The sequence below is a fragment of the Triturus cristatus genome, chromosome 6, assembly GCF_964204655.1.
Source record: "Triturus cristatus chromosome 6, aTriCri1.1, whole genome shotgun sequence".
NCBI classification, from domain to species: domain Eukaryota; kingdom Metazoa; phylum Chordata; class Amphibia; order Caudata; family Salamandridae; genus Triturus; species Triturus cristatus.
Window position 1 is genome coordinate 1429720228 of NC_140589.1, and position 10425 is coordinate 1429730652.

Consider the following 10425-nt stretch of genomic DNA (forward strand, 5'->3'; position numbering starts at 1 on the left):
AAAATTCTGTCTTAGTAACAACTGATTTCTCTTTGAGGGCCAATTGGATAGGCAGCTTTCCAAACTGTGATGGACACCTGCCCCACCCCAACCTCCGCTAACATCTTTCTGGGTTGGTGGAAGGAGCATGTGGTGGAACAATGGATGGAACATATTCCCCTTTGGTTACGTTTTTGTTATCTCGGATGGAAGTATGGAAGAGGTCTGGAACTTTGTGGAACAATGACAAGACAATAGTCTTAATTTGAAGTTCACCTCTAACGTAAGCAATCAGGAAGTCGAGTTCCTAGACATTAAGGTCAAAGTAGTTGAGGGGAACCTAGTCACACATGTGTCCCGAAAGGAGACAGCAGCGAACAGTATTCTCCATGCCAGGAGTCATCACCTGAGTAAATTGAAATGGAGCATCCTGTTTGGGGAGCTCCTCAGAGCCAAACGTAATTGTAGTACAGGAGAGGCATTTTCTGAGGAGTGTAAAACATCATGGTGAAAAGGTTTAGAATAAGGGGTCATCCAAAGAAGCTACTTAAGAAACCCAAAGAGAAGGTTGCCTCTATATCTAGGGACAAATGTCTCCATACCAAGACATGGACTATAAAGGATAACAACCCTAGAATTATATGCACATACAATAAGGCCAGCAGGAATGTGAACAAAATACTTTCTAGGCTTTGGCTTCTAATTCAGGGTGATCCAATATAGGAGCCATGATGTGCCCCCATATGTAACCTATTGTAAATCTCAATCTTTGAAGGATATGTTGAATACAAGTTATTGCAAGGAACCATCAGATAGAGGTTGGTAGAACTCCCCTATGGGACTCTTTACATATGCAAAATGCAAACTTGTCAAAAGAGTACAAATTGTGGTTTCTAGTCATTACCTAATGGCAAACAAAAGGCAATTTCTAAACATCTTGCGTTCAATTCAGATTATTATGTGGGTTCCCCAAGGGACCCCTTCCCCTGTGAATGGTGGTGAAAACGTTTGCTCTTAAAAAATTAAAAGAAAAGTTTTCCTTTTTTTTAATGCAACCCATTTTCCTTTAAGGAAAACAGACTGCATTAAAATAAAAAGATTGCTTTATTTAAAAGCAATCATGGACATGGTGGCTTGCTGACCCCAGCAGGCCACCACTCCTGTGATTTTAGCGATTCCTAATGGGCTGCAAATAATGACCTACCTCCTTAATATTAATGAGGTAGGTTGGGTTGCACCCCCCTCCCTAGGAATCTCTAAATGAAACTCATGGAGTTTCATACATTAGGAATAGCGGTTACCTGATGCAATTTGCAGAAAATCGCAGTTAAGTAATCGCTATTCCTAATATTGATACATATGGCCCTAAAACTTCTATTGATGGCTTCCTGTGTATAGACATGTGTACCATACTAAGAATCTATTTCCAATACCTATGTGCTCGTACTCTTAGGGTTTATGAGCCAGGCTCTCCAGCTTTTTCCCATGTTTTTCAATTTGTTTCACAAGAGTGCATCTAACCCCCACTATCTCCACTATACAGCCCCAACGTATAACAACCTTAATCACAACCCGCTCTGTCAGAAGGTACACAGAAGTAGCCTCATTTTCATTAAAATAATTCACCACTGCCTTTCCAATAACATCACGGAACACTGGATCTTTCAATGCCTCCATGCGCAAATGCGAGGCTGGTATTCGTGCCCGTTCACTATTCGAACCCACTGATAGTGAAACAGGACTATGATCAGAGATTGTTAAGCATAAATACTCCATATTTCCGACTTCACTATGCACTGCAGGAAGACACAAACATGTATCCAATTGCACATGCAGATCATGCAGCCCTGAAAAGTATGAATAATCCCTATTTTCTGGGTGCATACACCTTCACGAGTCCACTAACCCCCATCTTTGTTGCTAATTTCTAAATTTGCTAGCCACCCGATGCACTGACGAATCCATCAGAGCTGGGTGCGATCTATCTTTGTCTGGGACAGCAACACAATTAAAATCTCGTCTATGAGGATACTCTGTGTCACATATAGTGCCAATATCCTCGATAATCCATCAAAACTTGGCGTCTGCTTACCAATCGATGGCAGGCAGCGGCTCTCTCAGGTGCAGTCTGGAAAAGTTGAGAGGAACTCCTGCCTGGTTCTGCCAAATGTTGCAGAATTAAACAAAAGACAACACAACTTCTGCTGGAATATAGTACAGACTTTAATATAAAAAGCAAACACACCTGCTGAAGGTCAGTCAGCTGTCTGGAAATGGAATCTGAGCTGCGACGGACAGCTTCTTCTATACATGTCTAGCCGTAATAATGTCGTACATTTGCATGGTGAATGAACATCTGCTTGTTATCAAAAGTTCTACTTTCTGTGAAAACAGCTAGTCACGTGTCTACAAAATGTGTCCCAGGTGCACATGTTAGCGTTAGTAATGCTTCCACACCACCGCTACACTAACAATGTCTATGGTTTGTCTTGTGTTTTAAACCTAGCAATGCTCTACTCCCTACACATCTACTGCCTGGCAAAGCCTATCCTCCCACCTATTCTGTGTCTCTGTGCTGCCTTATCTCCATATTTTCTCAGATACGTATTCTTGCAATGCGTGCCTGTGATCTTCCATTTGTTCTATGCCTAATTATATTTCTCTCTGTTCTACTGAAGCTCATATCTTCTTCCCTCCCCCTGAGGTCCTGTGTCCATCTGTGCTCCTTTTTCATCCTGCTACAGAAGAAAGCTTAGGCCTGTATTCCTATCACACTGAACACATCTTTCTGCTGGTGCTTTCATTGACATGTGTAGGCCTTCTTCATTTTCGACATTTATTATAACACCAGGGCCCTCGTCAGGTGGCCACTGCACCTTTGCCCATGCCAGCTCAGCCATCACAGTACCTACACAACTACTAATCCTCGCACTGCTACAAATGTGACCATTCAGACTGTTTGAGGCCTCCAAAGCCATAAGAATGGCTTGGGCAGTGGTATTAATTGTTTTTAATGTTTATTGAATTATTAAAACAACTATTGTTCTGCTTATCTCTAAATCAACCAAACAGTAACACCATGTAGCAGCTGTCCTAAGTGCTGGTGTTGACAATTAAGTGGTAGTGCTGAGCACCGGAAACCATCAGCTCAAATTAAGCACTGGGCTGTTGCCTCAATCCAGGCAGGAAAGGACTGTAACACTGAGAAATGAGAACCAGTTGATCTGCCGAAGAAATGGAAGAATTATCTTCAAGGTTTTCAGCAGGTTGAGACTAGAGGCCCATGTTTTATGTATTTGAGTGTTCAATCACATGTGTTTATCTAGCCAAAAAACACGATTTTTCACAGATTCGGAAAGCAAAGGAATTTCACCTACTGAGAAAGAATATAAGGAATTGTCCAAGTAAGAGTTGCTACTAGAGATCAAAACCTCTGTCTTGTCTGTTAGGCTTGAAAGTTTGCCACCATCAAGCTCAAGCTCCTGGCTACCACCAGGTAATTCCTGAGGGGAAGCCTAGGTCTGAGGCCATATGTTCAACCCTAAATGGAATCAGAGTAGCACAGCACGTGGAATCTGAAGCTGAAAATCAGAAGTTGGGCATATACAGTGAAGATGACAGGAGAGAGCAGACCCTTGAAGCACTCCACAGTTCAGATTCCATTCTTTAGAGCAACACAGAGACAAGAGATTAAATGAGCCAGTCTAGTGCTGGCTCCATAAATCCAATCTTTTTCAGGTCTGGTCCACCGTGCTGCACTGCATGTAGACCAAGTGAAATAAGACTGTCGGAGAATACCATATCGCAGGACCTGCGTAATTAATACAGCAGTACTACTAAAGTGATCTCAGTACTGTAGCCCCCACAAAATCCTACCAATGAGTGGTTAAGAAAACCAGTATTTTCTTGCCTGCTTGTACGCCAATTGTCCATGAATTGTTCCATTATTTTAGCAAAGGCAGGAAGAAGTGTGATAGGTCTATAGTTAATGTCCTTAGGATCAAGGTTGTTTTTTAAGCAATGGGTTAATCTTATTTGTATAACTATAAAATCGTGGACGCTTCCGCTGCTGACGGAGGAGTTGATTGCTTCATATGTTATTAGTGCATCTCAGGGGGCAACATTTCAGAGTGGCTGTAGAAAATGGGTATTATATAGAATTATAGAATGGCAACTGTGACATACAATATTATGTGGCAAAAGGCCACACTGTCTTCTCCTGCTCAGATGAGTAGAGCTGGTGCAAACAACTCATGAGGGAGTCACGCATTAACTAGACTCCCCTCCACCACTTCAATATAATAATGATTTGGTGTTGTGCCACCCACCCTCACCACTGGCCTTGACATTACCCCTCTCCCCAATCAAATATTTAAAAAAAAAACATAGAAAAAATTACTTGGGGTCGGGCCACCCTCACCCACCACAAGATGCACGTTTCTTTTGTCACGCTCACTCTGCCATACAAAAAATATACCTGGTGTCCTGCCACCCTCCAATACATCCCTCTGTGCATTCCCTCCTGTTACCCTGCCTGGCATGTTTCAACACTCCCACGCCAACCTTAGCATATTCCCTCCCCCTCCCAAAATGAAGGAGTGCTCTTCAATCTCACATTGAGAGCAAAGTGCTATCACCTCCCTGATAGGGCATCCAGAGACAACCTGTCAGCACAGTTAAACTTTAAACTTTCTTCAGTGCTCTGACATCAGAGCAGTGAATAACAGGTTTTTGATACCCATCTTTTACATCAACAATCATTTTACGTGTTCATTTTGGTGACACGTGTATGATTTGTCATGCTAATTCTGTATGTTGAATTGCATTTTATTGGATTTTGTTGAAGAGGGTTTTGAGAAATTGTAAGCAATAACCTATATGAATAAAGCTGTTCTGTGCCAATCGGGCTTAAAAAGTACAAAAGTTGCATATGAGTAATAAGGAAGGGATGCAGTGGAGAGCTGAAATTATGTTATATTATATTGATTTGTATAATGTACGAATCATCCAAGAGGGTATTCAGACGCTTGTTCAGGTGTGTAGGTGTGAGGTCCCCAAGGTGCTTATACGAAGAGCCAGGTCTTCAGCCTCCTGAGGAACTCAAGAAGTCAGGAGGAGGCTTGGATGTGTTGAAGGAGGTCGTCCCATGCCTTGGTTGCAAACACTGTATGACAATTCTGGTGTTTAAGTTATTGTTCCCATATTTGTGCTAAACCTCTATATGTTAATTTTGGAAGGAGATATCATCTATTTTAGCTATAGATAGACCGAGATTTCAGCAACAGCTTTTCTTACTTTATACCATTTTTAAAATGCATAATTTCCCCACAAAGATGTCGTAGGTGAAGCACAATGCAGCAGAGACACAAACCTCATCATTGATCCCTTCTTCCATTGAGACCTCTGGAGGGGCATGTGGCCTTTCGCCCTTCCAGATAGTGTCAGTTACTAACCCATAGACGGTTAGAAGATTATATACTGTCCAACATTTTTGAGAAGTACAATCTTATGGATGCCACTGGTAGCATGACAGCCCTTGTACCCCTCCAGGGCCCTTTGGAGGTCTTGCGGTACTAGTGTACTGCTGCAACTGTTAAAGCAGGAAATTACCTTACCCCCTCGCCATGCAGAACAGAGCTGTGTCTGAAGTCAGGTCAAGAAAATGTTAAGACTTTAAACAATAAACAACATACAACATCACATCTATTGATAAAAACACATTAAAAAGGCCTAAAAATCTTTAAAATATTAAAATATCAGCCATGTGTACAACCATTTACCTAATGACGTAAAACAGCACGGGCTAAAGAGGCTTAGACAAAGCCTTATAAAATGAATGCCACAAAGGTTCTTACAGACTACTTGACCAGCTCACAATCCCCATAAAACCTTTTTATGGCAGACATGAATCACCCAATAACACATGCTGCACCCAAAAAGTGCATGTCAGTTAACAAGGCTACGGCTTGCACACAATTATTAATGCCATAATTTAAAAACAATGGGCCTAAAATGCTCCTCCCTAAGGGCCAGAATGTTAAACAGTCCATAAGAATATGCAAAAATTCATATACAGTGTGCAGGCCACGAGTACAGTTACCAGCTGAATCTATCATTAACTTTTTAACTTTTTTACTTCAGTAACATGGATTAATTTTAATCCTTAGCCTTAATAACTCACATCTAAGCCAACGGTTAGGTAATAAATCCAAAAATGGGAACTATTCTTCATTATGACAGGACGCAATCATTCACTGGATGGAGCATTGTCCCTTTATGTATTAGACAGTACCTTTATTTGGGACCGAAACTTACTCCATGAGGTCTTAATTCCCAGCCTCCAGGGGCACATAATAACCTTCATTTCTCTGCATATGCCCACTAGATTTTTCTTCATCTCCCTGGTCCATTTCAGTTCACTTTGTGCTATTTCATTTTTACACCAAAGGGAGACCTTTCAGCCATCAACGACGTCCAAGTGTTGCCAGAATCTAATTACTGCTGCGGCGGCTGTCTCTAACTTTATTGTCTGTATCATGATCAAACCTGGCAAGGAGAGTAAAGTTTTCAAGCATTTCCCCTCCTCAAGGTTCCAACTACTTTTACCCTTCAGACCCATTATTTTAGCCCCATCCTGTAATCGATGGCGTGTCATTGCTGCATAGCCTTTTAAATATCATCATAATCCCTATTATGTTTTTTCGGCCCGCTGATCAAAGTAAAGGCTATTGCTTTTAGGGATTCTAGATGCACATCCCACTTTAAGGATCTCGAAACCAAATTCCAAGGTACTTGTATTCACTTTCAGATTCTAGTGTTGTGGGCCTACATGCCACGTAAACTTTACAGGTCTTTTACCAAATCTCAGTACCTTACAACCAATTTTTTATTATTACAATAATTCGGAAATAGATCCAGTTTTCTTTGCAGGCCTATCTCAGTTAGATTGAAGATCATGAGGTCATCTGCATATAGAAGACATGTTATGTGGTTTCCATCCATTTTGGGGCTAATACCCCTAGCTGCAATAAGGAATTTAGGTAGATTGGCTGTAAACAAGGAGAAAAGTAAAAGGCAAGGACGCAACCCTGCTTTAACCCATTATTGATCAGGATTTTTTGAGTCAGAGTCCCCTCCAAGTCCCTTATTATTTGGGCCGAATTTCAGGAATGTAGTTCCTGGATAAGACACAGCTAGCTCTTGAGGATATCTCGTTCAGTCAAGGTTTCCTATTAATGGCTCCGGTCCACCAAATCAAACGCGGCACGGAAGACTACGAAGCAACAGAACAAACTGCCCATTTGCTCCACAGACTTCTGCTCCAACAACCACAGGCAAAAGCAGTGGTTGATTGTGGAGTGGCCTTTCCTAAAAAAAACCCTGCTCTGGGGGTACAATATGGTTTAACTCTGCCTATTTTTTCAGTCTTCCCACGACAGCCCTTGTACCCCTCAAGGGCCCTTTGGAGGTCTTGCAGCACTAGTGTAGTGCTGCAACTGTTGAAGTAACAAATTACCATAACACCTCTCCATACAGAACAGAAATGCATCTGCAGTCTAAATATCATGTCTGCCTATCCATACTCCATTACAGGGAGGCAGCGCACCTACTACGGAGTCTGTGATTGGCCTGCAGCTCAGTACGCAGCATGGTTCTCCCCCATTCAACCTGAACAGTTGTATTTGGGCAGACAAGAATTGTGCTGTGACCTAGTGAAGGAGAATAAAGTAGTCGGCCTCGGATTATCATCTGTGAATCAATCTGTTTCTGGGAATGTTGACTAACCCATATGTGTTCCTTGGTATGTGGTAGCTAGCTGTGCATGTCATGTGCCATGTGGGTAAGGCCTAATCTACAACTGAGCATGTGGGCAATTGCCCAATCTCTCAGTCTTCATGTGGACTGGGCCGTGCATGTGAGAGGGCAAGAGTACATGAGCATTAGAGTACATCAGAAAATGGACATTCTGGAATAGTGGGCATGTAAATCCGGTATTACCTATTAGATGGGTATGTCTGCTAGGCTGTATCTGTTATGTGGGCATGTGAAATTAGCCATCCCTGTTGGTGGGCATGTCAACTAAACTATAACAGTTCAGGAGTCATGAGGGCTTAACTGCATCTGTTAGTGGACTAATGGACCTAGTCATTCCTGTGGGCATATGGATATAGCCGTACTTTTAGTGGGCAAGTGGACCAACCATGACTAACACTCCATAATGTTGCCATTAAATCAATCCACATTTTGATCAATGTTAAAGTGCTAGGGACAGATTCTCTAACATTTGATGCAAGGTAGCTCAGAAAGACAACTTGCTGCGCTTCGCAGTGACAAATGGAGAGAGAGGGAATGTGCCATATTAATAAGATATGGTGCATTCCTGCTCTCTCCCTGCGCTGGTGTACTGTGTGCAGCCTAGAACCAATGCAGGCACCCGTGCAACATTTTGTAATGGTGCCTCCATTACAGGCAGTTGTTTTTGTGCAGGTGCACAAAGCAATCCTCAGAGGAATTTTTCTCTTTCTATGCGTCACACATAGAAAGAAGAAATAACAAGGAAAAATAAACACATTTTTCCTTGTTACGCCTCTGTTGTGATTGTGTAGCATTTTGATACATTCCCAGGTTTACTACACTTAGTAAATCTGAAAATGCTCTCAAATCCATGGGCAGATATGTGGGAAAAACCACACTCCACCCACAATATGTGTAGTAATGTAAAAGAAGTCCATGGTAGCCATAGAGTAGATTGTAGATGATGGTTCATTAAGATACAGTTACAAGTTATCAAGATGGTAAATTTCAGGTAAGTAAGTATATAGAAGATTGGAAGTCTAGCTCCTGAAGGAGCAGCCTCCCTGCTGCCCAGCCTGCACACCCCAACTGACACACAGCGGCTCACCAGACACTCAGGCATTCCATGACATCACCAAGCATTCAGCATTCTACTACATCACCAAGCACTCCAACACTCATCCTGGCTGAGCAGTAGGGAAGTTGTAACTAAGGAAAGTGTGTGTGGCAGTGTGGCAACAATTAAGTCACAACATATCTCCTATCCTTTTGGAAACTTTTGACAGAATTAATACACAGAGCAAAAGGCCAGTCATATGAACCTAATGATGAAAATACTGTAAGAAAATACAGGCTGAACTATCAAAGAATTAACTAAAAAACTAAAAATGAGAAGGATAGAATATTCCTAAAGCATCAAACACATTAAAGTCCACAAAAAATTTAAAGAACATTCCTCAAGCATAAAAAACACACAACCCCTTTACTTAGGGAACTTAATGACATGAGCATTCCATAACCAGGAAGGACGTGGAGCCTCATGCAACCCACACTGTACGCCTGACAAGAACAAGAGTCTCAGGCAACTCACTTCTTATTGTAACAGGATACACGACCTGCAACTCAGCACTAAGGTACATGACCCTACAACACATACTTCATACTATACCAGGAAACAAGATCCTGCAACGCAGCACTAGGGTAGACAACCCTACACACAGCACTAAGGTACTCGGCCTTGCAACTTAGCACTAGGGTACTCAAACCCTACAACACACACTTCATACCGTACCAGGATACATGATCCTGTAACGCAGCACTGGGGTAGGCAACCCTACACACAGCACTAAGGTAGTAGACCTTACAACTCAGCACTAAGGTACTTGACCTTACAACTTGGTACTAGGACACTCAAACTCCACAACACACACTTCATTCTATACCAGGATACATGTTTCAGCAACGAAGCACTAGGATTGACAACTCTACACACTGCACTAAGGTACTAGACCTTACAACTCAGCACTAAGGTGCTAGACCCCTTCCGTTGCCTTGTGTCACCTTGCGTGCCGTCATGACAACTCAAGGGCCTTGTAAATCTTTGCCAAAATGTCCTGGATGGTGCATTATTTTACAGGGATTGTCTCAAAATATCCTTGGGACAAGAAACCCTCAACCCTTCTGAAGGATGGATTACATTTTATAGTATTTTAGTTGCAATTAATTACCCAGCACTAATTACCCCTGACAGGCAACGTTTCATCAGTATAAATTGCTTAATGCACTTTTAAATTCCCTGGGTTTGAACCCCAAACTGCCTCCCCGTCTCTCTGCAATGTGGTCTTTAACTCCTGTCATGTGTGGATCACTGTTACACAATGTACTCTCCCAGACTTAGTTCACACGTCCACCGCTGACACGTAAGAAAAATGTATTATTTATAGGGGATCCAACTGTGGAGAAAATGGAGGGCGCTGAGTGATGATTAGACACCACGTGTGGCAGGAAACTCTGAGTCCCTTTACTCATGAGGATAATTTTGTAAAAAACACAACGCAGGTTGCAAGTTTTCCACATCATTCCACGGTCAGTAGATTTTCTCGAGCGGAAAGTTTAAGTCATTTCAATTACGTATGTGCTTTTATTCCCCTA